The sequence below is a fragment of the Phocoena sinus genome, chromosome 15, assembly GCF_008692025.1.
Source record: "Phocoena sinus isolate mPhoSin1 chromosome 15, mPhoSin1.pri, whole genome shotgun sequence".
Lineage (NCBI taxonomy): Eukaryota > Metazoa > Chordata > Mammalia > Artiodactyla > Phocoenidae > Phocoena > Phocoena sinus.
The window spans coordinates 30585589-30612692 of NC_045777.1; the positions used below are offsets into that span (position 1 = coordinate 30585589).

The following is a 27104-nucleotide window of genomic DNA, read 5'->3' on the forward strand; positions in this document are numbered from 1 at the left end:
CGATCTGGTCTATTGTGTCATTTAAAGCTTGTGTTTCCTTATTTATTTTCTATTTGGACGATGTGTCCATTGGTGTAAGTGGGGTGTTAAAGTCCCCTACTATTATTGTGTTACTGTCAATTTCTCCTTTCATGGTTGTTAGCATTTACCTTATGTATTGAGGTGCTCCTATGTTGGGTGCATAAATATTTACAATTGTTATATCTTCTTCTTGGATTGATCCCTTGATCATTATGTAGTGTCCTTCCTTATCGCTTGTAACAGTCTTTATTTTAAAGTCTATTTTACCTGATTGAGTATTGCTATTCCAGCTTTCTTTTGATTTCCATTTGCATGGAATATCTTTTTCATCCGTTCACTTTCAGTCTGTACATGTCCCTAGGTCTGAAGTGGGTCTGTTGTAGACAGCAAATATATGGGTCTTGTTTTTGTATCCATTCAGCCAGTCTGTGTCTTTTGGTTGGGGCGTTTAATCCATTTACATTCAAGGTCATTATCTATATGTATGTTCCTCTTATCATTTTCTTAATTGTTTTGGGTTTGTTTTTGTAGGTCTTTTTCTTCTCTTGTGTTTCTCACTTAGAGAAGTTTCTTTAGCATTTGTTGTAAAGCTGGTTTGGTGGTGCTGAATTCTCTTAGCTTTTGCTTGTCTGCAAGTGGACTCCTTTCTGAAGTGACCCAGACAGAGAATTTGGGGAAACAAGAGTTAGTTTAGGTACATTTCTTCAATAACAATTTCCAGATTGCTAATCTGTATAATTCAAAAGCTTATCCAGTTTTGGATCTTAATTTTGTAGGAGGAATATATAGCCTTAAAACAGCATCTAAGATGCTTATGACTAACTCAGCAAACTCCAAATAGTTATGAATACAGCAAAGTGTGCAGGCTGCCAGGTAGTTGGACACTTGTGATAATTACTTTAAGTTTCTAAATATTATAGTCGTAAGCACGGCCTGAAAGTCTCTCCCCTTTGCCTACTGGGATCATTTTGTTCTTTTTTTTTTTTTTTTGGTACGTGGGCCTCTCACTGCCATGACCTCTCCCATTGAGGAGCACAGGCTCAGTGGCCAGGGCTCACAGGCCCAGCCACTCCATGGCCTGTGGGATCTACCCGGACCAGGGCACGAACCCGTGTCCCCTGCATCGGCAGGCGGACTCTCAACAACTGCGCCACCAGGGAAGCCCCATTTTGTTCTTTTAAGAAAGATATAGGAAGATGTCATCCTTAAGATGATTTCAGGCAGACAATGGAACAGATGAGACAATGGCACAGGCAAAATATGTTATTTTAATATTCTAGGAGATGAGTCTGGTTCTCCTGATTTTGTATTTTCCAAAATTCTAAAAAAATCTAAATCATTCCAGAACAGTGAATAATTCTCCTCTAAATAGGTTTTTAAATGTCAGGACTTGTTATACCATTAGCCCTGAAAGCTCCTATATAAAAACATTTTACCTGACCACTACTAATCTTCATCATGCAAAGCACTATTATCTTAATTTTATAGATGGATGTATGAATGACAGTACAAGTTTGTGATTTTATTTTCCCACTTCAAGATCAGGAATGAGATGGGTGGCTCAGGTCAGATGAAGCCTTACAAGGTTTATGTTCCCAGTAAGGTCAGTGTACATCTAGGGTGGCATCTGTTCTCTGGCTGATCAATTTCCCCAGGGGTTACTGGGCTCAGTGGGAAAAATTTACACTAACTAAACCTAGAAGAGGCCAGCTCATAAACCATAACATCAACTGATGAATTCAAACCAGGAAATGTGTCTAGCAGTTCTCTCTTAGAAGATCTTATGCATTAAACCAATTACAGAAAAGAGAATGACATGTTCTTTTAAAATTTTTAAATTTACTTAATTAAGTAATTAGTTTTTGGCTGCACCGGGCGGGTCTTTGTTGCTGCATGCGGTGGGTACTCTTCGTTGCTGTGCGCGGGCTTCTCATTGCGGTGGCTTCTCTTCCTGTGGAACAGGGGCTCTTGGTGCATAGGCTTCAGTAGTTGTGGCACATGGGCTCAGTAGTTGTGGCTTGTGGGCTCTAGAACTAGGCTCAGTAGTTGCGGCACACAGTCTTAGTTGCTCTGTGGCATGTGGGATCTTCCCAGATCAGGGATTGAACCCGTCTCCCCTGCACTGGAAGGCAGATTCTTAACCACTGAGCCACCAGGGAAGTCCTGAGAATGACATATTCTTGATATGTTTCTATTACACTGTCAGCTCTTCTCTTCTAAAAGGACAGTTCCATTTGGAGAACCAGTATTGGCATCTAAAAACACAGAAGCTTCCTTCTTTAGTGGAAGAGATATAATGGCAAACAAACACTCCTTGGTTTTCCTTTTTGTCTATCCAGATAGCAGAGACACCCTCCCCCCAATATCTCTTTTCCCTGTCTTCCACTCTAATCAGGAGTTTTAGCTGGGCACATGGCTCCACTTTCCAACTTTCCTTGCAGCTGTGCATGGCCACATGTTTCATGGATTCACACATGATGATTCACAAAGAAGGATCTGGGAATCATGATTAACAGAGCACTGAAGGTGCCTTCCACCTTCTGCTTCATCCCTTTCTCCACCCTGTAATGTGGATGCCATGATCTTGCTCAATAAGAATATGGTTTACACTCAAGAGGAGAATAGAGTACTAAGAAGGAAAGGGGATAATTGGTAAAATGTCATGAAGTTCCCTTCATGATGCCATGAAGTTCCCTATCAGATCAGTGCCAACTCTTACAGGAGTGAGAAATAAATTTTAATCTTGTTTTAAACCAGTTGTTGTTTTGTGTTTTTTGTTACTCACAGTTGAACCCATCTGTCTAATATAGAAATGTTCTGGATGAGTACTATTTTAAATTATTTTGTATTAATAGACATTTGCAATATCAGATCATGGATCTTAATTCCAGTTCAGAAAAATATGATTTTTGTTAAGACATGTCATTAGCCTTCTGTCATGGCACCACATTGGATAACTAAGTAGAACACAGGAAATTCCACAGTACAATGTAATCTTCTTGATGGGAAGTAGTCTGGAACCATCAATAATACATTTACATATACATCTTCACAGAACCATAAAGACCATCATCCTTAATTAAGTGTTGTAGTCCAAATGACTCACTTTGCAGAGGAAGAACCTGAGGCACAAAGAGGATGGGTTTTTCAAAGTCAAAAGCCTGCATTTTTTTTTTTTTTTTTTTGTGGTACGCGGGCCTCTCACTGTTGTGGCCTCTCCCGTCGTGGAGCACAGGCTCCGGACGCGCAGGCTCAGCGGCCATGGCTCACGGGCCCAGCCGCTCCGTGGCATGTGGGATCTTCCTGGACCAGGGCATGAACCCGTGTCCCCTGCATCGGCAGGCGGACTCTCAACCACTGCGCCACCAGGGAAGCCCAAGCCTGGCATTTTTAACTGCAGCCACAAACTTGGGGGAAATATGCTCTGTGGATTGTACTTCTATGTATCTTGTTTCTAACAACTCACTTATACTAACATATAATTATTGGTTATCCCCAAATAAAACACCTAGCACTTAGCTCATCAAGCTCACATAAAAATTAAAAATGTAGCATGTAAGAACAGACAATTGCATGTAACATGTAACCATAGGCATTACAGAATAATTACTGAGTTATGCAGAACTCTCAGCAGAAAAATTAGTTACAAGAGGAAAACAGCAATTAAAAGTAACAGTGGTGCAATGGTTTTAGTTACAATAGTCCCATTGTAATGTGTAACTCTAGTTTCCCAGAGTTACACATTATTATTACTTGTACTGAGGGATGTACCAATAATCATGACATTATTAACGTACACAAATGCAGCAAAAAGATAATACTGGCACATGAATCTTTTCCACATTTTATATTGAAACACCATTCTTTGGTTTGCAGCCACAGTAACTGTTTATAGGGCTTTTCTAATCATTTGTAACTGACAACCAGTCACGGGACACCAATCAACTTTATTTTTAAAAAGTCACTTTATCGGGGCTTCCCTGGTGGCGCAGTGGTTGAGAGTCTGCCTGCTGATGCAGGGGACACGAGTTCGTGCCCCGTTCTGGGAAGATCCCACATGCCGCAGAGTGGCTGGGCCTGTGAGCCATGGCTGCTGAGCCTGCACGTCTGGAGCCTGGGCTCTGCAGCAGGAGAGGCCACAACAGTGAGAGGCCCGTGTACCGCAAAAAAAAAAAAAAAGTCACTTTATCTCTTCTTCCTATAGGATAAGTTGGTGTGCTTCTAAGAATCTTAATGTAACAAAAAGGGAACATGGATAGATCTTGAAAAGACGATGCTAGGTAAAAGAAGCCAGTCAAAAAGGACCACATATTGTATGATTCCATTTATATGAAAGCCCAGAATAGGCAAATCTATAGAAAGAGAAAGAGTATGTTAGTGATTTCTTAAGGGTAGGAATGGTGTATGTGAGGGGATGGTGGCAGCATTAGGGAATGATGGTTATGGGAGCAGGGTTTCTTTTGGGGATAATGATAATGGTCTAAAATTGATTATGATAATGGATGCACAACTTTGTGAATACACCAAAAGCCACTGCATTGTAAAATTTAAATGAGTGAACTATATAGGATATAAATTATGTCTCAATAAAGCTGTTTAAAACAGGGGGTAGGCAGTCCTAACCACAGCAATCAGAGAAGAAAAAGAAAAAGAATCCAAATTGGAAAGGAAGAAGTAAAACTGTCCCTGTTTGCAGATGACATGATACTATTCATAGAAAACCCTAAAGACACCACCAGAAGACTACTAGAGCTCATCAACGAATTTGGTAGTTGCAGGATACAAAATTAGTACACAGAAATCTATTGCATTTCTATACACTAACAAAGAACTATCAGAAACAGAAATTAAAAATGATACCATATACCATTGCATCAAAAAGAATAAAATACCTAGGAATAAATGTAACTAAGGAGGTAAAAGACCTGTAGTTAAAAAACTGTATGACACTGATGAAAGAAATTGAAGATGACACAAATGGAAAGATATACCATGTTCATGGATTGAAAGAATTAATATGGTTAAAATGACCATACTGTCAAAGGCAATCTACAGATTCAATGCAATCCCTATGAAAATATCAATGGCATTTTTCACAGAATTAGAACAAATAATTATAAAATTTGTGTGGAAACACGAAAGACCCCGAATAGCCAAAGCAATCTTGAGAAAGAAGAGCAGAGCTGGAGGTATCGTGCTCCCTGACTTCAGACTACAGCACAAAGCTACAGTAATCAAAACAGTATAGTATCGGCACAAAAACAGACACAGTGATCAATGGAACAGAATAGAGAGCTCAAAAATAAACCCATGCACTTACAGTCAATTAATCTATGACAAAGAAGGCAAGAACATATAACAGAGAAAATAGAGTCTATTCAAAAAGTGGTGCTGGAAAAACTGAACAGCTACATGTAAAAGAATGAAATATGAACATTTTCTCACACCATATACAAAAATAAAATCAAAACCAATTAAAGACCTAAATATAACACTGGAAACCATAAAAATCCTAGAAGAAAACATAGGTAGAACACTCTTTGACATAAATTGTAGCAATATTTTTTTGGATCTGTCTCCTAAGGCAAAGGAAACAAAAGCAAAAATAAACAAGTGGGACCTAATTAAACTTAAAAACTTTAGCACAGCAAAGAAAACCAATGACAAAACAAAAAGACAACTTACTGAATGGTGGGAAATATTTGCAAATGATATGACCAATAAGGGGTTAATATCCAAAATATAAAAATAGCTCGTGCAACTCAACATCAAAAAAGCAATCTGATTAAAAAATGGGCAGAAGAAAAGTGAACCCTCTTGCGCTGTTGGTAGGAATGTAAAATGATACAGCCACTATGGAGAACAGTATGGAGTTTCCTTAAAAAACTAAAAAATAGAATTACCATATGACCCAGCAATCCCACTACTGGGCATATACCTAGAGAAAACCATAATTCAAAAAGACACATGCACCCCAAATGTTCATTGCAGCACTATTTACCAGCACTATTTAGCCAGGTCATGGAAGCAACCTAAATGCCCACCAACAGACGAATGGATAAAGAAGATGTGGTACATATATACAATGAAGTATTACTCAGCCACAAAAAGGAATGAAATTGGGTCATTTTGTAGAGACGTGGATGGACCTAGAGACTGTCATACAGAGTGAAATAAGTCAAAAAGAGAAAAACAAATATCGTATATTAACGTATATATGTGGAATCTAGAAAAATGGTACAGATGAACCGGTTTGCAAGGCAGAAATAGAGACACAGATGTAGAGAACAAATGTATGGATACCAAGGGGGGAAAGTGGGGGTGATGGTGGTGGTGGTGGTGGTGGTGGTGGTATGAATCAGGAGATTGGGATTGACATATATACACTAATATGTATAAAATAGATAACTAATAAGAACCTGCTGTATAAAAAAATAAATAAAATAAAATTCAAATAAAAAAATTAAAAGTGGGCAAAAGACCTGAATAGACATTTTTCCAAAGAAGACACACAGATGGCCAATGGGCACGTGAAGAGATGTTCAACACTGCTAATCATCAGAGACACGTAAATCAAAACCACAATGAGGTGTCACCTCACACCTGTCAGAATGGCTATCATCGAAAAGATCGCAAATAACAATAATGGCGAGGATGTGGAGAAAAGGGAACCTCTGTACACTCATGGTGGGAATGCAAATTGGTGCAGCCACTATGCGAAACAGTATGGAGGTTTCTCCAAAAACTAAAAAAGAACTACCATAGGATCCAGCAATTCCACTCCGGTGTATTTACCAAAAAAACCCCCAAAACACCAATTCGAAAAGATACATGCACTCCAACATTCAGAGCAGCATTATTTACAATAGCTAATATATGGAAGCAACCTAAAGTGTCCATCAACAGATGAATGAATAAAGAAGATGTGGTATATATATGCAATGGAATATTACTCAGCCATAAAAAAGAATAAAATCTTGCTATTTCTAACAACAGGGATGGACTTTGAGGGCACTATGCTAAGTGAAATATATCAGACAAAGACAAATACTGTATGTTATCAGTTATATGTGGAATCTAAAAAAATACAACTAGTGAACAAAACAAAACAGAAACAGACACACAGATACAGAGAACTAGTGGTTATCAGTGGGGAGAGGGAAGCAGGGAGGAGCAAGATAGAGGCAGGGGATTAAGAAGTACAAACTACTATGTATAAAATAAATAAGGTACAAGGGTATAATGTACAGCACAGGGAGTATAGCCAATACTTTATAATAACTTTATCATTAAAAAAATTTTATTTATTTATTTATGGCTGCATTGGGTCTTCATTGCTGTGTGCGGGCTTTCTCTAGTTGCGGTGAGCAGGGGCTACTCTTCATTGCGATGCATGGGCTTCTCATTGCGGTGGCTTATCTTGTTGCAGAGCACAGGCTCTAGGCACGCAGGCTTCAGTAGTTGTGGCTCGTGGGCTCTAGAGCACAGGCTCAGTAGTTGTGGTGCACCGGCTTAGTTGCTCTGCAGCATGTGGGATATTCTTGGTCCAGGGATCGAACCCATTTCCCCTGCATTGGCAGGTGGATTCTTAACCACTGTGCCACCAGGGAAGTCCTTATAATAACTTAAAATGGTATATAATCTATAAAATTTTTGAATCTCTATGTTGTACATCTGAAAGTAATATAATACTGTAAATCAACTATACCTCAATGTTTTTAAAAAAGTTACTTCCTGAAAAAAAAAGGGGGGGGGAAGAAAACTGACTTAAGATAACCATCAGAAACGACATATCCAGAATCTCCTAAAAATTTAAGAAAGTATGTAGTACAGTTCAGTAGTAACAATTTTTTATATCATCTGGCCACTACCAGAATGGAACCTCTAACCAGCCACAGCTCAGCAGCCAGGCTAAAATGGCAGCATAACTGGTCTCGTATTTATAAAAAGGAGAGAACTGAGATGTAGCAAAGATTGTTCTCGTGTTCACTCTTTCCATTGTCCCACCCCTTGCCTAACAACAATCATTAGGAGAGCACTTTATTAAAGGAGATAAACTACACTCACAATAACTCTGAAGTTATTAAATTATAAATTCAATAACTCTGAAGCATTCCATTATAATTACCCCTTTTCAGGCTAAGAGAGGTAGTGGTTCACCAAAGCCACACAGTTAACAAACAGTAGGGCCAGAACTTACTCAAATCCCACATGCTTTCCACTACATCACCTTACTTCTTGTTTGCTTGTATGAAAATAAACTTGTAACTTACTGTGCAAAAATATATGCTTAGGTTTTCAAGAGTTAGAAGTTAGTCTGAATAAAATCTAAATGCAGCCTCTGCTCCAATGATTTCACTGCATTTGTGGTTAGTTTCCTTAGCCTGAAGAAAGTCCTGAAGTTCCTCAGGACGAGCCAATTTTCTTCAGCTTTACAGAAACTTTTAAGTCAGATAATACACAAAATGTCAGAAAAAGAATATTAAAATTATAAACTCAGATTTAATAAATCCAGATGTGAAGTACCCCTTAACTTCATTAAATGTAGTGGAGTTATTCAACAAGAGTGTCTTCCTACCAGATGTGTGATTTCTATAAATTCAGATTAATCAATACCTGGCACTTAGAAGATACTCAGTAAATATTTATTGACATGAATAAAGGTAAGATGGTAAATCCAAGCAGCATACTGGATGGAATAACTGCATTATTCCTAAATAGACAAAAACCACCCTTGTTTCTGGCATAAGATAAGAAAGGAGAATATACAAGCTTTGTGGCCTCTGAACAGCAGAGCTTCTAATCAACAAGGACCTATTGTATAGCACAGGGAACTGTACTCAACATTCTGTAATAATCTATATAGAAAATAATATACATATATATATGTATATACATAACTGAATCACTTTCTGTACACCTGAAACTAACACAACATTGTAAATCAACTATACTCCAATATAAAATAAAAATTAAATAAAAAAATAAAGAGCAGAGCTTCAACCCCACTAATCCTTGGGCTCTTTCTAGCCCATACAACACTTAAAAACAGGGGAACCGGACAAAGGCTTCATGGTACGGCACAAGCCCAGGGGCTTCTGGCTGCATTAAATGACGGCAAGAAGTCAACACAGTTGAAACACATACTCCCAGAGGGTTCTTTGAAAAAAAGATGTTCTTCTTTTTTTATATAGTTAAAAAAAATTTATTGGAGTGTAGTTGATTTACAATGTTGTGTTAGTTTCAGGTGTACAGCAAAGTGATTCAGTTATACGTATATTCATTCTTTTTTAGGTTTTTTTTTCTCATAAAGGTTATCACAGAATATTGAGTAGTTTCCTGTGCTATACAGTAGGTCCTTGTTAGTTATCTATCATATATAGTAGTGCATGTATATTAATCCCAAACTCCTGATTTATCCCTCCTACCCCCCACCCACCTTTTTCTCTTTGCTAACCATAAATTTGTTTTTGATATCGGTAAGTCTGTTTATGTTTTGTAAATAAGTTCATTTGTGTTATTTAAAAAAATTAGATTCCACATATAAGTGATATAATATATTTATCTTTCTATGTTTGACTTATTCCACTTAGTATGACAATCTCTAGGTCCATCCATATTGCTGCAAATGGCATTATTTCATTCTTTTTTTAATGGTTGAGTAATATTCCATCGTATATATGTACTACATCTTCTTTATCCACTCCTCTGTCGATGGACATTTAGGTTGCTTCCATGTCTTGGCTATTGTATTTAGTGCTGCAATGAATACTGGGGTGCATGTATCTTTTCAAATTATGGTTTTCTCCAGATACATGCCCAGGAATGGGATTGCTGGATCATACAGTAGTTCTGTTTTTAGCTTTTTAAAGAACCTCCATACTGTTATCCGTAGTGGTTGTACCAATTTATATCGCTACCAACAGTGGAGGAGGGTTGTTGTTTCACCACACCCTCTCCAGCATTTGTTTGTAGACTTTTTGATGATGGCCATTCTGACTGGTGTGAGGTGATACCTCACTGTAGTTTTGATTTGCATTTCTCTGATAATTAGTGGTGTTGAGCATCTTTACATGTGCTTTTTGGCTTTTGTATGTCTTCTTTGGAGAAATGTCTGTTTAGAGCTTCTGCCCATTATTTGATTGGGTTGTTTATTTGACATAGAGCTGCATGAGCTGTTTGTATATTCTGGAGATTAATCCCTTGTTGATCACTTTGCAAATATATTCTCCCATTCTGTGATCTTTTCGTTTATGGTTTCCTTTGCTGTGCAAAAGCTTTTAAGTTTAATTAGGTCCCATTTGTTTATTTTTGTTTTTACTTTCATTACTCTAGGAGGTGGGTCAAAGAAGACAATGCTGCCATTTATGTCAAAGAGAGTTCTGCCTATGTTTTCCTCTAAGAGTTTTATAGTATCCAGCCTTACACATAGGTCTTTAATCCATTTTGAGTTTATTTTTGTGTATGGTGTTAGGGAATGTTCTAATTTCATTCTTTTACATGTAGCCGTACAGTTTTCCCAGCATCACTTATTGAAGAAACTGTCTTTTCTCCATTGTATATTCTTGTCTTCTTTGTTGTAGATTAAGTGACCATAGGTGCATGGGTTTATTTCTGGGCTCTCTATCCTGTTCCATTGATCTGTATTTCTGTCCTTGCATCAGTACTATAGTTTTTTTTTAGTACCATAGTGTTTTGATGACTGTAGCTTTGTAGTACAGTCTGAAGTTAGGGAGTGTGATTCCTCCAGCTACATTGTTCTTTCTCAGGATTGCTTTGGCTGTTCAAGGTCTTTTGTGTTTCCATACAAATTAAACGATTTTTTGTTCTAGTTCTGTGAAAAATGCCATTGGTAATTTGACAGGTATTGCAGTGAATCTGTAGATTGCCTTGGGTAGTACAGTCATTTTGACAATATTGATTCTTCCAATCCAAGAACATGGTATATCTTTCCATCTGTTTGTGTCATCTTTGGCTTTGTTCACCATCGTCTTATAGTTTTCAGAGTACAGGTCTTTTGTCTCCTTAGGTAGGTTTATTCCTAGGTGCTTTATCCTTTTTGACGTGATGGGAAGTGGGATTGTTTCCTTAATTTCTCTTTCTGTTCTTTTGTTGTTAGTGTATAGGAATACAAGAGGTTTATGTGCATTAATTTTGTATCCTGCAACTTCACCGAATTCATTGATGAGCTCTAGTAGTTTTCTGGTAGCATCTTATAGGATTTTCTATGTATAGTATCATGTCATCTGCAAACAGTGGCAGTTTTACTCCTTCCTTTCCAATTTGGATTCTTTTTATTTCTTTTTATTCTCTGATGACTGTGGCTAGGACTTCCAAAACTATGTTGAATAAAAGTGGTGACAGTGGGGACTTCCCTGGTGGTCCAGTGGTTAATAATCTGCCTTCCAATGCAGGGGACACGGGTTTGATCCCTGGCCAGAGAACTACTACTCCCTGCCCACATGCCATGGGGCAACTAAATCCACGTGCTGCAACTGAGCCCCTGTGCCACAACTAGAGAGCCTGCGTGCCACAATTACAGAGCCCATACACCACAATTAGAGAAGCCCGCATGCCACAACTACTGAGCTGGTGCACTCTGGAGTCCACACACCACAACTAGAGAAAAGCCCGCATGCCGCAACGAAAGGTCCTGTGTGCAGCAACTAAGACCCGACACCGTCAAAAATAAATAAATAAATAAATAAATAAATAAATAAATAAATAATAAAGCGGTGACAGTGGGCATCCTTGTCTTGTTCCTGATCCTAGAGGGAATGTCTTCAGCTTTTCACTGTTGAGAATGATGTTAGCCGTGGGTTTGTCATATATGGCCTTTATTATGCTGAGGTAGGTTCCCTCTATGCCCACTTTCTGGAGAATTTTTATCGTAAATAGGTGTGGAAGAAGTACGTACTTCCTATCTTCTTTATCTGAATAGTGAAATGAACCCTACTACTCAGCACCTAGCATAATGATTTGCATAGAGTAGGTGTTCCACAAGCATCTGTTTTAATTCAATAGGTAGGAAAACATAGTTTTCAGCACTAAAACCATTTTAGAGTCCTGATAAGGAATAATCAGCTCAACTGACTAAAAATAAGTATATTGATCTTATCTATGGTCTTTTGAGGCATCCCTTTATAAAGGCATTCTTTATCTTTCAGAAAAGACCCACAGTATTATTATTTTAAAATTAACAGCATAATCATAGCAAGATTTTGCCTATGGAGAAACCATAATAGCACATACATTTAATGGTCTTCTCAAATACAATTAGAGGCTCTCTAGAGATGGTCACTAAGCTAAGAACACTGACCTGTTTAACTTTCGTTTGATATCAAGGTTACTTTCCCCAGAATACACAGATTTAGGAGATAAATAAAAACAACAGGCTTAAGGTAAAATGGAGCAGGAAAAATAAGTAGGGCTTTATATTTGCATTACTTTATTCAGTAATTTTACTGAATAAGAATGTGAAGACATGAGGTTAAACAAGAGGTATTATGAGAAATGGTGATTAAAGGATTTTTTCCCATAAAGTAAAATTTAAAGTAAAAGAATGATATTCAGTGAAGAATTCTCCCTGCCTTTAAAAATATTTAATAATTAATTCTATAATACATAACCTTGATTTCTTTAGTCTACACACAATTTCACAAAAATACTGACAATATGTTAGGGATATACATATGTGAAAAGCCCAGTCTAAGAAGAGTGAATGGATTAGACATTCAGGGGCTGGGTCATACTGACTCTGGAAATCTCCCAATTTTTAAAAATTAATTAATTAAAAAATTGAAGTATAGTTGATGTACAATATTGTATAAGTTACAGGTATACAATATAGTGATTCATAATTTTTATTTTTTAATTTTTAAAAATGTTTATTTATTTATTTGGCTGCATTGAGTCTTAGTTGCAGCATGCGAGATCTTCGTTGCAGTATGCGGGATCTTTCATTGTAGTGCGTGGGCTTCTCTCTAGTTATGGCACATGGGCTCCAGAGCACGTGGGCTCAGTAGTTGCGGTGTGCAGGCTCTCTAGTTTTGGCTCATAGGCTCCAGAGCGTGCAGGCTCAGTAACTGTGGCGTGTGGGCTCTCTAGTTGTGGCGAATGGGCTCCAGAGTGCGTGGGCTCAGTAGTTGCAGCATACAGGCTCTCTAGCTGTGGCATGTGGGCTCCAGGGCGTGTGGGCTTAGTTGCCCCGTGGCATGGGGGATCTTAGTTCCCTGACCAGGGATCGAACTCACATCTCCTGAATTGGAAGGTGGATTCTTAATCACTGCACCACCAGGGAAGTCCCGATAATATTTAAAGGTTACATTCCATTTATAGTTATTACAAAATTTTGGCTATATTCCCTTACAATTTTTAAATTCTAGTTAGTACTCTTTCCTCTCCACTGCTGATTCTAATTTATAAAAGACTTTCATTTACCTCTACCTTTAACTTTCAGAGCAATCAGAGTGTACATTCTCAATTGTAAACGGAAAACAATCATTCACATTTTACTACAGTACTCAATTTCATTGTAACACTCACTAAAACAAAAGATTAACACAATTCCTTTTATTCTGATTCAAACTCATTATCTTTTATCAAGAGCATAACAGTGTAAGATTACTTGGCAGTCTCTCATACAAAATGTATTTCAGAGTAACCCCAAACAGTCTTAGTTGATAAGATAAAGGTCTTCTTTACAGAACTCCTGCTAATAAATGTGGAAGAGAGGACAGGATTAGAAAATCACCATTTTGCCACAAAGAACGCTGACATGATCATCAATGGGGTCTTTTAGCATCACTAGAAGTAGGGTAGCCAGACACAGCAGGCCTCTGGATGTGATGCAACATTAAGCATCTCCTAAGCATTTCTTGCCAAAAAATTTCAATCTGTTTTAATCAAGCCTCTAGAGCTAACTTCCATTTGTAGGAAATACAGGGAACAGAGCAACAAACTGACACTGCGATTTAAGTGAACAAATCCCAAATGCGAGAAGTTCCACAGGACAACTGACCTGGTTCCTGTAACTAGTCCACGACACACAAAAAATGTGGAGAGAGAGGGAGGTAGGAGGCACTACTCTAGATCAAAATAGGCATGAGAGACAAAATGACCAAATGTGATCTGTGGACTTTGAATCCTGGTGTGAACAAGCCGTCTCTGAAAAAGATATCCTTGAGACAACTGGGAAAATGTGAATAGGGTGAATAGGGTCTAGTTATTAGATGATACCAAGGAGTAAGTGTTAATTTTATTAGGTATGAGAATAGCATTTTGGTTCTGTAAGACAACATTCTTATTTTTAAAAGATGCATATAGAAGTATGTCAGGAAACACGTACAAAAATGTCTCGGATTTGTTTTAAAATACCTCAGCAAAGAAGGTAAAAGAAAAAAGGATAAATGAAACAAATGTGGCAAAATCTTGATAACAGTAGAATCTGAGTGATGGGCGTATGTTGTACTATTTTTCTACTTTTGAGTGTATTTACAATTTCTTATAATAAAAAAAATTAAAAAGAAGAATCTCACTAGCAGAGAACCCTGAAAAACAGTACAGGTAAATCTATTAAGTAGTATTAATCTTGGGTAGAAAATAAATGGATCAATGAAAAATATTTATGTGGCAGTTGCTTATTTAGAAATCGAATGAGTTATATGGAAAAGATAAATTTCCCCTTTTTATATGGTTAGTGTTATCGACTGTGCTATATGACACGTCCTCCCCAAATTCACATACTGAAACCAAATCCCCAATGTGATGGTATCTAGAAGTGATTAAGTGATGAAGGTGTCACCCTCATGAATGGGATTAGTACCCTTATACAAGTGGCCCCAATAAAAAGGACCCCAGGGCTTCCCTGGTGGCGCAGTGGTTGACAGTCCACCTGCCGATGCAGGGGACTCGGGTTTGTGCCCCGGTCCGGAAGGATCCCACGTGCCGCGGAGCGGCTGGGCCCATGGGCCTTGGCCGCTGAGCCTGTGCGTCCGGAGCCTGTGCTCTGCAACGGGAGAGGCCACAGCAGTGAGAGGCCTGCGTACCGCAAAAAAAAAAAAAAAAAAAAAAAAAGAACCCCAGATGGCTTCCTCACCCCTTCCACCATGGGAGGACATAGCAAAAGACAGTGAGAAGTACCAGCTATGCACCAGCAAGTCGGCCCTCCCCAGACACTGAACCTGCTGCCACCCTGATCTTGGATTTCCCAGCCTCCAGAACTATGAGAAATTTCTGTTTGTAAGATACCCAGGCTATGGTATTTTGTTATAGCAGCCAGAACAGATTAAGACAGTCAGACAGCTATGAAATATAAAGTTTTATTCCTGAGGTAGCTTATACTACTGAAAACCCATGGCAAAGAACAAGCAGTTTTACAGGATACATTAAAAAAAACTTTTAGGAATGCAACTGTCTGTTTCCTCTCCTCAGAACTGTGTCATGCTTTTATATAATTCTGAAGTTCTAAATAGATGGTGGTAGTGAACTGAAATAGAGAAAACTAAAACACAGAAAACAGAATTCACAGCTGCATTTTGAACTGAGTGCTGTGAGCTTTGGATTATCCAGATGGACCCTAAACCCAATGACAGTGTCTTTATAAGAGAGAGAAAGAAGAGAAGACCATGTGAACATGGAAGCAGAGATTGGAGTTATACAGCCAAAAGCCAAGGAATGTGTGGAGCCACCAAAAGCTGGAAGGAGCAAGGAAGGATTGTCTCCTAGTTTTTGGAGGGAGTGCAGCAGCTCTGCTGACACTCTGATTTCAGACTTCTGGCCTCCAGAACTGTGAGAGAATAAATTTCTACTGTTTCAGGCCATCAATTATGTGGTAATTTGTTACAGCAATGCTAGAAAACTACGCAGCCCCTTTGCCCCATTCTAACAAGTCATTTTTATTTACCTCACTTTTATTTACTGCAGTAGTTCAGCAATGGTTAATTACTTCAAGAATACCAGAATAAAAAATATATATGCTCCCCAAATCTCTCCTTATTCTCTAGCCATTTTCTGCAAAGGTCTCAATTTCCTTTATCAATAGTGTTCCAGGGAACTCCCTGGCAGTCCAGTGGACTCGGCGCTTTCACTGCCGTGGCCCAGGTTCAATCCTGGTCGGGGAACTAAGATCCCATAAGCTGCTTGGTGCGGCCTAAAAAAAAAAAGTCATCCAAAAGTGCCATTGCAGGATAGCATATGAATAGTAAGGCATGGACATATACACATTACCAAACGTAAAATAGACAGCTAGTGGGAAGCAGCCGCATAGCACGGGGAGATCAGCTCGGTGCTTTGTGACCACCTAGAGGGGTGGGATAGGGAAGGTGGGAGGGAGGGAGACACAAGAGGGAAGAGATATGGGAACATATGTATATGTATAACTGATTCACTTTGTTATAAAGCAGAAACTAGCACACCATTGTAAAGCAATTATACTCCAATAAAGATGTAAAAAAAAAAAAAAAAAAAAGAGCTTGTGAAAGTTGACAATATCAACTGAGACACTTGGTGGGTTGGAGAATGAGGGCCTGGGTTCTAAACCTAGCTCCTGACCTTGTGAACCTGAACAGGTTACTTCTTTGACCATTTGTTTTATCATCCATAAATAACCCTTTGAGGGTTGCTGTAAGGAGTAAATAAGCAGTGCATTTAAAGATACTAACATAAAAGGTTTTTACTATAGGTTAGCTAATGTGAAAGATGATTTTCTGGGTACAATATTTCCCCTGGCTATTGATACACTGTTCTATGATACAAAAAAAATCTTTCTCACTACCACAAAATTTCCTCTGGACTGTTTACAGGGACAATCAATAAGTTTAAGTAAAAATTTTTATTTAATTATAGCAAGGCATGAGATTTCCAACATATCTCTGAAGAAGTTTTGCAATTTCTTTTGCACTAAAGGAAAAGAATGAAAGCCAACACCTTTGATTTACCTTCCCACCAATTTTCCATAAACTATATTAGCTCATACTTCAGTGTTTCATTATTTGCCAAACTCTTTCTTTTAGTCCAAGATGAAGAGCCTATTTGGATATTTCAAGTTTATACCACTGAGCAAAATTTTTCATGCTCAGAATTGGGAGAGAACAATAAAGAGACACAGGTAATTTATAATTTTTTGGTTTGCCTAGATGAAGTTAACAGACAAGTATTGCAGCACCATTCCATCTCCAAATAAAAAAATATTTTAAGATAACATAAAGCATACTGATAGACTGTTGGTGAAGTTATTAACACTGTCATCAAATGAACTGAATGCTCATTATACTTGCAGTGCCATATTTGTTCTTTTGTTCTCAGTTAAACATTATGACATTAAGTTTCCTAAAGAAGAACTGTATCTGATACAAACACCCGTCTAGTTAGGAAAACATAAATAACAGACAAAATGAGACACAGATTTTAAGACAACACACATAATTAATGTTCTACAGAAGCCTATGGTTTATAGGACCAAGCTTTACGACAAGATGAAAATTTGTACTAATACAAATGACTAAAACTTTAGAAGAAGAAGAAAATGAAAAGAAGAGGGAAACCTCACTTCAAGAAAAGTCAATAAATGAAAACAAGAACAACTGAAAGCAGGTAAACTGGAAGTTATTTATAATATAAAAACATTCACTATAGTTACTATAGTAGTAAGCAACACTAATACACCTAACAGCATTGAATCCATAAAAATTCAAGTTGCACTACACTTTTTCAGAGCAAAATCACAACTTAACATGAGGTTCACTTGTAATGCTATCTAAAAAGTAGCTTCCTTTCCTTGCCATTCAGGCTTGTTCCAACTCAAGCACCATGGAGGTGCAGAGCAACTGTCTGGTGTCATACTGTCCTTACGTCGGGTGCAGGGCCCAGGCTGGCTTTCCCAGGCATGGCCAACCAAAAGTAAGGCCACTGGTCAGTTGTTCCTAGGCCAGCTGGCGTTGAAGAAAGTGTCTGATTCCCACCTCCACAGCAGACAAGGCTCAGCCAGCTGGCTTTCAACGGACTGCACTAGTTGGAGTGCTCACAATTCTTTTCAAACCATCTGGCACTCTTTTTGAATCCTAAATTTACCCAACACTACACTCTGATGTCTGAAATGCTCAGATAATTGGAGGAGTGTCCACTGCCTACCCAGATAAGAAAAGAAAGGGGCAGAGTAACTGCTAAGTCAATTACTTTAAGAAGCAATTTCTAAAATTAAAAATCAAGACAGATAATAAGGGGTATAGATAATTTAACACGCAGAAAACTTTTAAGAATCCCTTAAGGGCTTCCCTGGTGGCGCAGTGGTTGAGAGTCTGCCTGCCGATGCAGGGGACACGGGTTCGTGCCCCGGTCCGGGAAGATCCCACATGCCGCGGAGCGGCTGAGCCTGCGCGTCCGGAGCTTGTGCTCCGCAACAGTGAGAGGCCCGCGTACCGCAAAAAAAAAAAAAAAAAAAAAAAAGAATCCCTTAAGGCTGGCTGGACATAACTCTCCCTACTTTGAACTTCTATAGAGCCTGTCTTTATCCCTCAATGTGGCCCTTAGAGTGGATTTTGTATTGCTACATATATTTATCTTCCCAGCTAGCTAGTAAGTGAAAAGAACAGTATCTTATGGCTACTTTAAAAAAATCTGTTGATGACATCCTGGGTGTTTTAAAAGTTCCATTTCCAGAAATAAGAAAACTTAATGAGGAATAACATGAATTAACACGTGGAAGGAGCCTTACCTCTGGGCAGGCCAAATAAACAAAGAACAGAACGTGGCTTGAAATAAAAATATTTTATCAAGTGACCAAAATGATTTCTCAAATGACCAAACTGCTGGGAAGTGTTATAGGGTGCTCATCTGTCAACTGCAGATCATCTATCATGTGGGGTAATCTGGGGAATAGAGAGGCAAGGAATCAGAAAAAGCCCACAAAACTAAAAACAGGAGAGTCGCATTCATAGCCAATATACTCTAGGAGATATAAGTACTTCAAACAAAAATATTACAGTGACCAAGTAAGATCAAATATTAGAAACCAGAGAAGCATATACAAACAATAACTATAATTATTTTTCATTGCATTAACCACCATGCCAAGTACTGAGTTTAGCATTTTACACGTTATCTAATTTGACACACACAACCAACATATGAGGTGGGTGCTATTCTTATTTCTACCTTGCAGATGAGGAAACAGAGAGGTTAGGAAACCTGCCCAAGGTCACATGGCAAAAAGTGAAAGAGCTAGAATTCAACTCCAATCAGTCTGACTGCAGAATCCAGGTGCAAGACTGCCAATGTTAAATTATACTTGTGAAAGAATGAAATGTAATGTAACATAGGTAAAATTCAATCATTAATACAGTCTTTATAATTTTTCAGTTTTCAAGTGTAGCAAAAAGTAGAGAATAATTTTAAAAATAAATGAAAATTGATTTTCTTGTTAGAAATTTTTAAAAAGAGCTATTCTACCAGGTTAAAAATGTCAGTTATGCCTTTTTTGCCCATATATTGAGTAGGTACTTGTGTCAATTGCTGTCCTAGGAACATAGTGGTAAACAGGATAGATGAGTTCCCTGCTTTCCTGGAGCCGACTTTCCAGTGCGGGGCGTAGGCAAGAGACAAAAATATTCAGTCAATAACAGAATTTCAGACAGTGATACATAGTACAGAAGAGATAGGGAGGAAATGTAGACTATTCTCTTGAAACATTTAACCATGAAGGTAAACAGAAGGGGATGGATATAAGGTCAGGGGAAAGTGGTTTCGTTGTAATTTTTTGTTCTGTTTTTAAAGATGGGAAATATCAGAGCATGTATGTATACTGACATGGGTGGTGCCCCGGAAAGTTGTTGAGGATGTGATAGAGGGCACAAATGCAGAAGTCAAGTTCTTGACTAGCTATGAGGTAGAATATGGTGGGGAGGCAAGTTGGCTTCTGACAGCAAGAAAACAGGGATCCTAAGGAAGGTGGATTTATAGATTTGGTGAAGGGAGGATGAGGGGTATCTGTCTGATAACTTCTAAACCCTCAGTGAAGTATGCGGCCTGCTTACCGGGATGGGGAGGGGTCGGCTGCTCATGAGTGTAAAGACTGGGGAGACATTAAATAATTATAGGCAAAAAGATCTTATTAAGAATCTGGTAGTTTTTTTGGGCAGTGATGAGAGTCTACTACAGATTTTTGCTCATGAATCTGAAGTTCTCTAGAAATATTCAACCACTTATGTGCACCTATGGGAAAGCTAGATGAGGAATAAAGCAGCTGTAAATAGAAAAAAATTCATGGGTAAAAAAATATTAAAAAATGTGTATCCATGAGATAAACACTAAGTCATTGACAATGTCCAAACAAGCCATGGTCTATGTATCTCCATTTGCCTCCATCTTCTTATCACAGAAATTCTTGCCAATAATGTATTTGTCTTTAGTCATGACATATTTAACCATGAAGCTTATAGATTGTTTCTTTTTGGTCATAAATGGTTCTGTCACTTCCTAAAGTAGATTTTTAAAAAATGTAACTGATGGCCGTGTAGATTCCAGAGGTAATTATATTTCAGTGCTGGAAGAAACTTTCTCTGGTGTTAACTGATATTTCCAGTTAAAAGTAAACTGATGATTCCATTTAAAAGTAAAAAACAAAAATTAAAGGTGGTTGCTTTTGATCATCCAACTGTACTCCTAAACCATGATGTTGGCTCAAGACCCAAAACATCCTGGGGAGCATTTATGCCTGCACAGGTTCAAGGAGAGGAAACAAAGACCACATCTCTTGATGGAGGCATGTCAACACCATAAAGAATAGCATATTGGGTGAGATGGTGTGTATGTCTGTGTGTACATATATATAGGTATTTGGAGAAAATATTATCTGCCCTTACGAGCAAAAGGAAAGAAAAAGATGTTTCGAGGAACACCATGAAATGTCAGAACACCAGGGATAAAAAGAAGATCCTAAAGTCTTCCAGAGTGGGAGGAAAAAGGGAAATGGGGATTAGAATGGCATTGCACTTCTCAATAGTAATACTAGAAGCCTTCAAAAGACGGACAATAATTTTTGATCTAGAATTCAATATCCAGCGAAACAACCATTCAAGTGTGACGGTAAAATGAGGACATTTTCACATATGCAACTTCTGAATTCAGGAATGAATTTCAGAGTTTGTAGATGCCCTTTCTCAGGAAGCTACTAAAGAATTAGGAAGACACAGGATCCAGGAAATCAAGGATCCAACATAGGAGGAAAGCAAAGAGAATTCACAAGATGATAAAAAGGGAAGTCCTATATAACAGCTAGGAAAAAGAAATGAAACAGATTACCTGAAAATATTGAAAGATGATAGGTTCTGTCATAGAATTTGAGGATAACTTTGTGACTGGTAAAAGGAAAACTAGGCAAATGAAAAACAAACAAAAGTGGCAGTTGTTTAACTCAGCAGAAACAAAAGTTGTACAAGAGGGCTTCCCTGGTGGCGCTGTGGTTGAGAGTCCACCTGCCGATGCAGGGGACACGGGTTCGTGCCCCGGTCCGGGAAGATCCCACGTGCCGCAGAGTGGCTGGGCCCGTGAGCCATGGCCGCTGAGCCTGTGCGTCCGGAGCCTGTGCTCCGCAGCGGGAGAGGCCACAGCAGTGAAAGGCCCGCTTACCACAAAAAAACAAAAAAGTTTTACAAGAAAGAAAACGTAATACGTATCCTACATGGCTCATCTGTGAATAATAGGTACATTGTCACAGTCATATAAATACTGAATACTGACTTGACTGGAAACTGTAAAGTATAGATATGAGTGGGGGATGGAAGGATGGTTGTGTGGGGCAACTAAGTCCTCAACTTCCAAAATAAAACTCCATAGATAATATCCAAAGATGGAAAATCAAGGAATAGCAGTTTAAACATTAAAAATGAAATAAATATAAAGGTAAATACCAGAAAGAACTGCTAAGAGTTCAAAGTGATTGAACCATATGAAACCACTGATTTTTGACTACTCCCCAATCTAAAAAATGGCAATTTCATATAGTTTAAACTGCTAATACATTATAATGACGTTACTTTATTATTGATTTTAGAATAAACTGCCATTTGAAACAGAAAACATTATTATTATTATTTTTGGCTATGCTGCATGCAGGATCTTAGTTCTCCAACCAGGGATTGAAACTGTGCCCCCTGCAGTGCAAGTGCGGAGTCCTAACCATTGGACCATCAAGGGAATTCCCGGAAAACAATTACTGATAGAAAATGCTGGGAGGATAATGTATCCCAGTTTAGTAACAAAGTGTCATCATATATACTATTACAATCACTAACGTAACAATATTAATATTTCTAATGAATATAACCATTATATTTATTACTAAAACAGCATTTAAAATAATGTAACCTATTTTGACAATATAGATATTACTTTGGAATTTTTCTTCAATCATCATACTACAAAAATGCTAAACTATGGGTTGGTAAAGATTTTGATTAACAGAATGCTGAACAACAAGGCCAGGATGTTTTTAGTTTCCTTTGTTGATACAAACAATAGCTAAGTCGCTCTTGAAAAATTAAAGTTCCACAATACTGTGGCACTATGCAAGCCTATTTCAGTGATAATTCCGGTTACACTACTCTGTTTATCTACGACTTCCCCTTATGATTTGTTTTAAGGGGATTTCTAAAAAAAAAAAAGAAAAGAAAACCAAAAACTTATGCAGGCAGTTCATAAGTTATTGGGGTTGCTTCAATATTAGTGACACTACTTAATGTAGTTAATGAAGCCCTCATTTTTAAGTTAGCTTATTTTGAGTTAAATTCATTTACATTAAAATTTTACTTAAATCTTACATCATAAAACCAAAACTTCTCCAAATTGAAAAATCAACTTTTATTAATTTTTACTTTTACAAAAAAAGAATTTGATCATGTTAACATAAGGTAAGATTTTTACCAAGAATAATGGATCCCGTTCCAACCAAATGGAAAATTTCCCCTTCAAATTAAAAGCAAATGTTTTTAACAGATGGAATATACATAAACAGATGCTATGGAAGACTGCTTAGTTTAGCTTTCATTTTGCACTGAAAACTACCAGGAATTAAAATATATGTGATTAAAAAATAATCTTAAAGAGAATCTTAAAACTGAGTCAATTCAACTATTCATATTCTCTAATAAGCTCCCCTTAATTTTTTTTTACCATTGCTATTTTGAATCAAAAGATCATAAGAAAAATATATTTTGGAAGTATGTTTCTTTTTTTTTTTTTTGCGGTACGCGGGCCTCTCACTGTTGTGGCCTCTCCCGTTGCGGAGAACAGGCTCCGGATGAGCAGGCTCAGCGGCCATGGCTCACGGGCCCAGCCGCTCCACGGCATGTGGGATCTTCCCGGACCGAGGCATGAACCCGTGTCCCCTGCATTGGCAGGTGGACTCTCAACCACTGTGCCATCAGGCAAGCCCTGGAAGTATGTTTCTTGTAGTAACAGAGTTTAGCTAATTTCCTGTCACTCTGCAAAATTATAAGTGTAAAAAAGAAACTGAAAATGCAACTGTCTTCTAAAACTTATAAAATCTGGTTTAAAAGAGAAAAAGGTCCAAGTGAAACAGCAAGGAATAGCTGGTGCTATTACAGTTGCTTCTTTTTAATTGGTCCACATCAACTGTGACTCCTCACAACTTCACCAAGACAACAAAGTCAGGCAGTCAGTCCCACAGAGCCAAAGTCTGTGGGAACCTTCAGAGCTTCCTCCTCTCTCTGGGGATGACGACGATAAAAGGTGATCTGTTTTCCAGCAGTCCTGTAAGAGGAGCCATTGAGCTGGGCTGCACAACCAGACAACAGAACACAGAGAAAATTCAGATCAAAGCAAGGGCGCATGCCAGGGTAATATGCTATAAAGCCCTTTGCCAAAGCATTAAGGGGAAAAAAAGCAAGGAAGTGGAGGGAACCTGCTGGACCACCTTCTTATTACACAGGGAGGCAGGAGGAAACAAAATCTGCCTGTACTGAGGAGCTGAGAAAACAGTGTCCTAGAGATACCGGAGTATTTCTGTATATGTGTATATCAATATACAGACATATTACCAATTAACTAAAAAGTAGTGTTCTATATGTACTAGAGTATTCTCATGTATATACATAAGAGTATATGACCATTAACCAAACCCCAAAAACCAAGTGTTCTGGACAGATATATTGAGGATATAGACATATATTTTCAATTAACAAAACCCACTGGTTTTACAGAAAGAAACAAAGAAATGCTGTTTGAAAGAATGTCAGAGGCAGAACTGGGTGAAGATCTGATGAAGTAATATGTCTCTTTTCCTCATACCCCTTTAAATGACCTCCGATTCTCTCATTTCAGAGGGGACACACACACCATTAGGTCTCCGGAAACAAAAGAGGCTCCTTAATTCTACGGCCTGTGGAAGCACACACGCCCCCCACTCACAGATATGAGGCCAGCTCCTGACTTTCATTAACGAGTAAGCCGAGGCGATAGGTCTCACCCCCGACCATAGCTTACACACAGTGACAAACGGCACAGGACAGACACACAGTGACAAACGGCACAGGACAGACACACAGTGACAAACGGGCACAGGACAGACGCCACAAAGAAAGGGGAGGAGCAGACGGGGACCAGGAAAACACTGCCACGCCGCGCCCCCCAAGGCGCATTCCCATCGCCAACAGGGAGGCAGACGTCCTCGCCATCCTCGTCCTTGCCTCTCTGCTCATCCCAGCCGCCTCCCACGCCCGGGGACCCGACACCCGGCACGGGTTGGCGGAGCGCTCTGGGCTCCGCGAACATTCCCTCTGTGACCTCCCGGTGACAGCCCCGCGCCTCCCTTTGTGCGGGACTCACCCTCCGGCTTGGGGTGGACCCTCCTGCGCACCCCTCCCGGCCTGGGGCCGCTGTCCCATCCCTCCCAGCTCCCGGCAGAGGCGCCGGGAGTGTGAGTGGGGGAGGCTGGCGCGGGCCCCACGGTGTCCTCAGCACCCCGAACCCGGACCTGCCCAGTCCGTTAAGCCCCAAACCCGGGGCGACGGCCCTCGCTTGCTCACTTACTCTGTCGTGCCGGCAGTGGCGGCGGCGAGCGTGGTGGGACCGTCAGCTCCGGGCGGTGAGCGGCGGGCGTCAGTCGGCACAGAGCGCGGCTGAGGTGGCAGCGGCAGACTGCCCGCGGCGCCCCGGCGAGGGGCGGGCCCGGAGGGGGAGGGGCGGGCGCCAGGCCTCTCATTCATGCAGCGGGGCGGGGTGAGGGACCCGGATGCCCGGGCAGCCCCCGCCCACCTTCCTGAGGTCGCCCTGGCTTCGGAGTCTGTAGTGCGCAGGCGCGGCTCTCCGTGGTCCGACAACGCCTCACCAGTTGCGGTTGTCCCAGGCCGGACCGGTGGCCTTCTCCCTCTTGTGTTTAGTATTTTTGCATGTCCTATAAACATTTAAAAAAAATATTTATTTATTTGGCTGCACCGGGTCTTAGTTGCGGCATGGTCAGTTGCGGCATGTGGGGGTCTTTAGCTGGGGCATGCGAACTCAGTCGTGGCATGTAGAATCTAGTTCCCTGACTAGGGATCGAAACCAGGATTCCCTGCCCCGCATTGGGAACACAGGAGTCTTCGCCATTGGACCACCAGGGAAATCCCTATAAGCAATTTTTTAAGTGAAAGCTTGGAAAGCCACCTCCTTCCTAGCATCCAGCCCGCCAGCATCCTGGGGACAGAGGAGTGGCCATTAGTCTGATGGGTAAGATACACACCGCCCCCCTCCTCCATCTGTGTCATGTGCAGCATGTCTCTCAGACCTCTGAGACCCAGAATCTGCCCAGATAGTGGAGAGGAGTGTGTGCAAGAAAGAGTGCATTACTTTGTTTATTTGCGTTGACCTAGTCTCTTCAGCCCCCAGCTCCCATTCCACAGGCAGGCAAGAAATCGACCTTTGTTTTGGGAGGCTTAGCCCTTCCTGTAATACCAAGGCCTAGGGTCTAGCTAATGCAGCTCCAAGATCAGGGGAGACCCCTTGTCTTTGGCAGGCTGTGTATTTTGCAGAAACATCCTCCTGTTTCCAAACCCTTGGCCCTGCCACTCCTGGGCGATAGAAATCTTGGTGCTACTGGGAGTCTGTAGCAGACCTCACAGTCATCTCCTCTGAGGCTCCTCAGCTGAGTGTGTGGGCACTGCAGCTCAGGGAAATTACAGAAACGATTGCCCACTCTCCCTCAGTCCTATGTCCCCCTTTGGGGGCTCTCCTTCCTTCTCCTATCCTCCAGCCCCCCCTCAACATAAACCATAAACAGCTCAGGTGCTTAACTTTGGGAAGCAAAGGTTATTGTGGAAAGTGCCTGCAGGCAAGTTCCTTCTGCTTTGGCAAAACATAAATGTCCAAGGTAAGGGGGGAGGTAAAGACAAACATCCGAGAACACCTGGAGAAGTAACCCAATGGTCACTGTCCCCCAAGGTAAGAGATGGGTGGAGGCATGTGCTGGGTAGAGTGTGGCAAAAGAAAGAGTGCCTGTCAACATCTGTCCCCCCACTGCTGCCTCCAAGAACTTTGGGTTTCTTTTCCCTTCTCTTCCTTCCTTCCTAGCTCAGTTGGAGCAGGTACCAGGAGGGCCTTCTGAACTTGTTTGCTGATACCTCTCACTCTGTCTAAATCAGGCCTCCTCATCTCTCTCCAGGTCTACTGCTGAAGTCTCAATCCATTCTCATGAAAGTCAATTCTCGTGATATGCAGATGTGCCCACATTACTGTCTTTTTCTCTTTCCCTGCCCTAGTGGCTCTTCAGCCCTTATTTTCGAGCCATTTCCAGAGCAGCACCAGGGTGTTTCACCTTCAGTGCCTGTGTTCCTGCTGTTGCCTTGATTAGGGAAGCAACATTTACCAACCAACACTCAAAAGTCACTTTTTAATGAAGTCTTCCTTCCTGCCCCCACCTGTTGACAGAGTTTCTTTTGGAATCCCCACCTGTGCCCTGAACCTATTTCTCTCTCAGCACCAGCCACACTTAGGGTTCCTACTCATTTGCATATTTTCTTCCCCAACCAGAATGTGAGCCCTTCCACAACAGGAACAGTGTCTTCTGGAGACCTAGCAGGTGACTGGCACAC

General features: G+C 40.0%; 1 protein-coding gene across 1 annotated transcript in view; it reads right to left on the reverse strand.

The window, feature by feature from the left end:
- RNF24 (ring finger protein 24) overlaps window positions 1-25190 on the reverse strand; it is a 142478-nt gene extending 117288 nt beyond the window's left edge. Inside the window, exon 1 of the mRNA XM_032603804.1 lies at window positions 25066-25190. The gene's annotated coding sequence lies outside the window, so the exon portion shown is untranslated. The remainder of the gene's footprint in view (window positions 1-25065) is intronic.
- Window positions 25191-27104: the final 1914 nt, after the last annotated feature.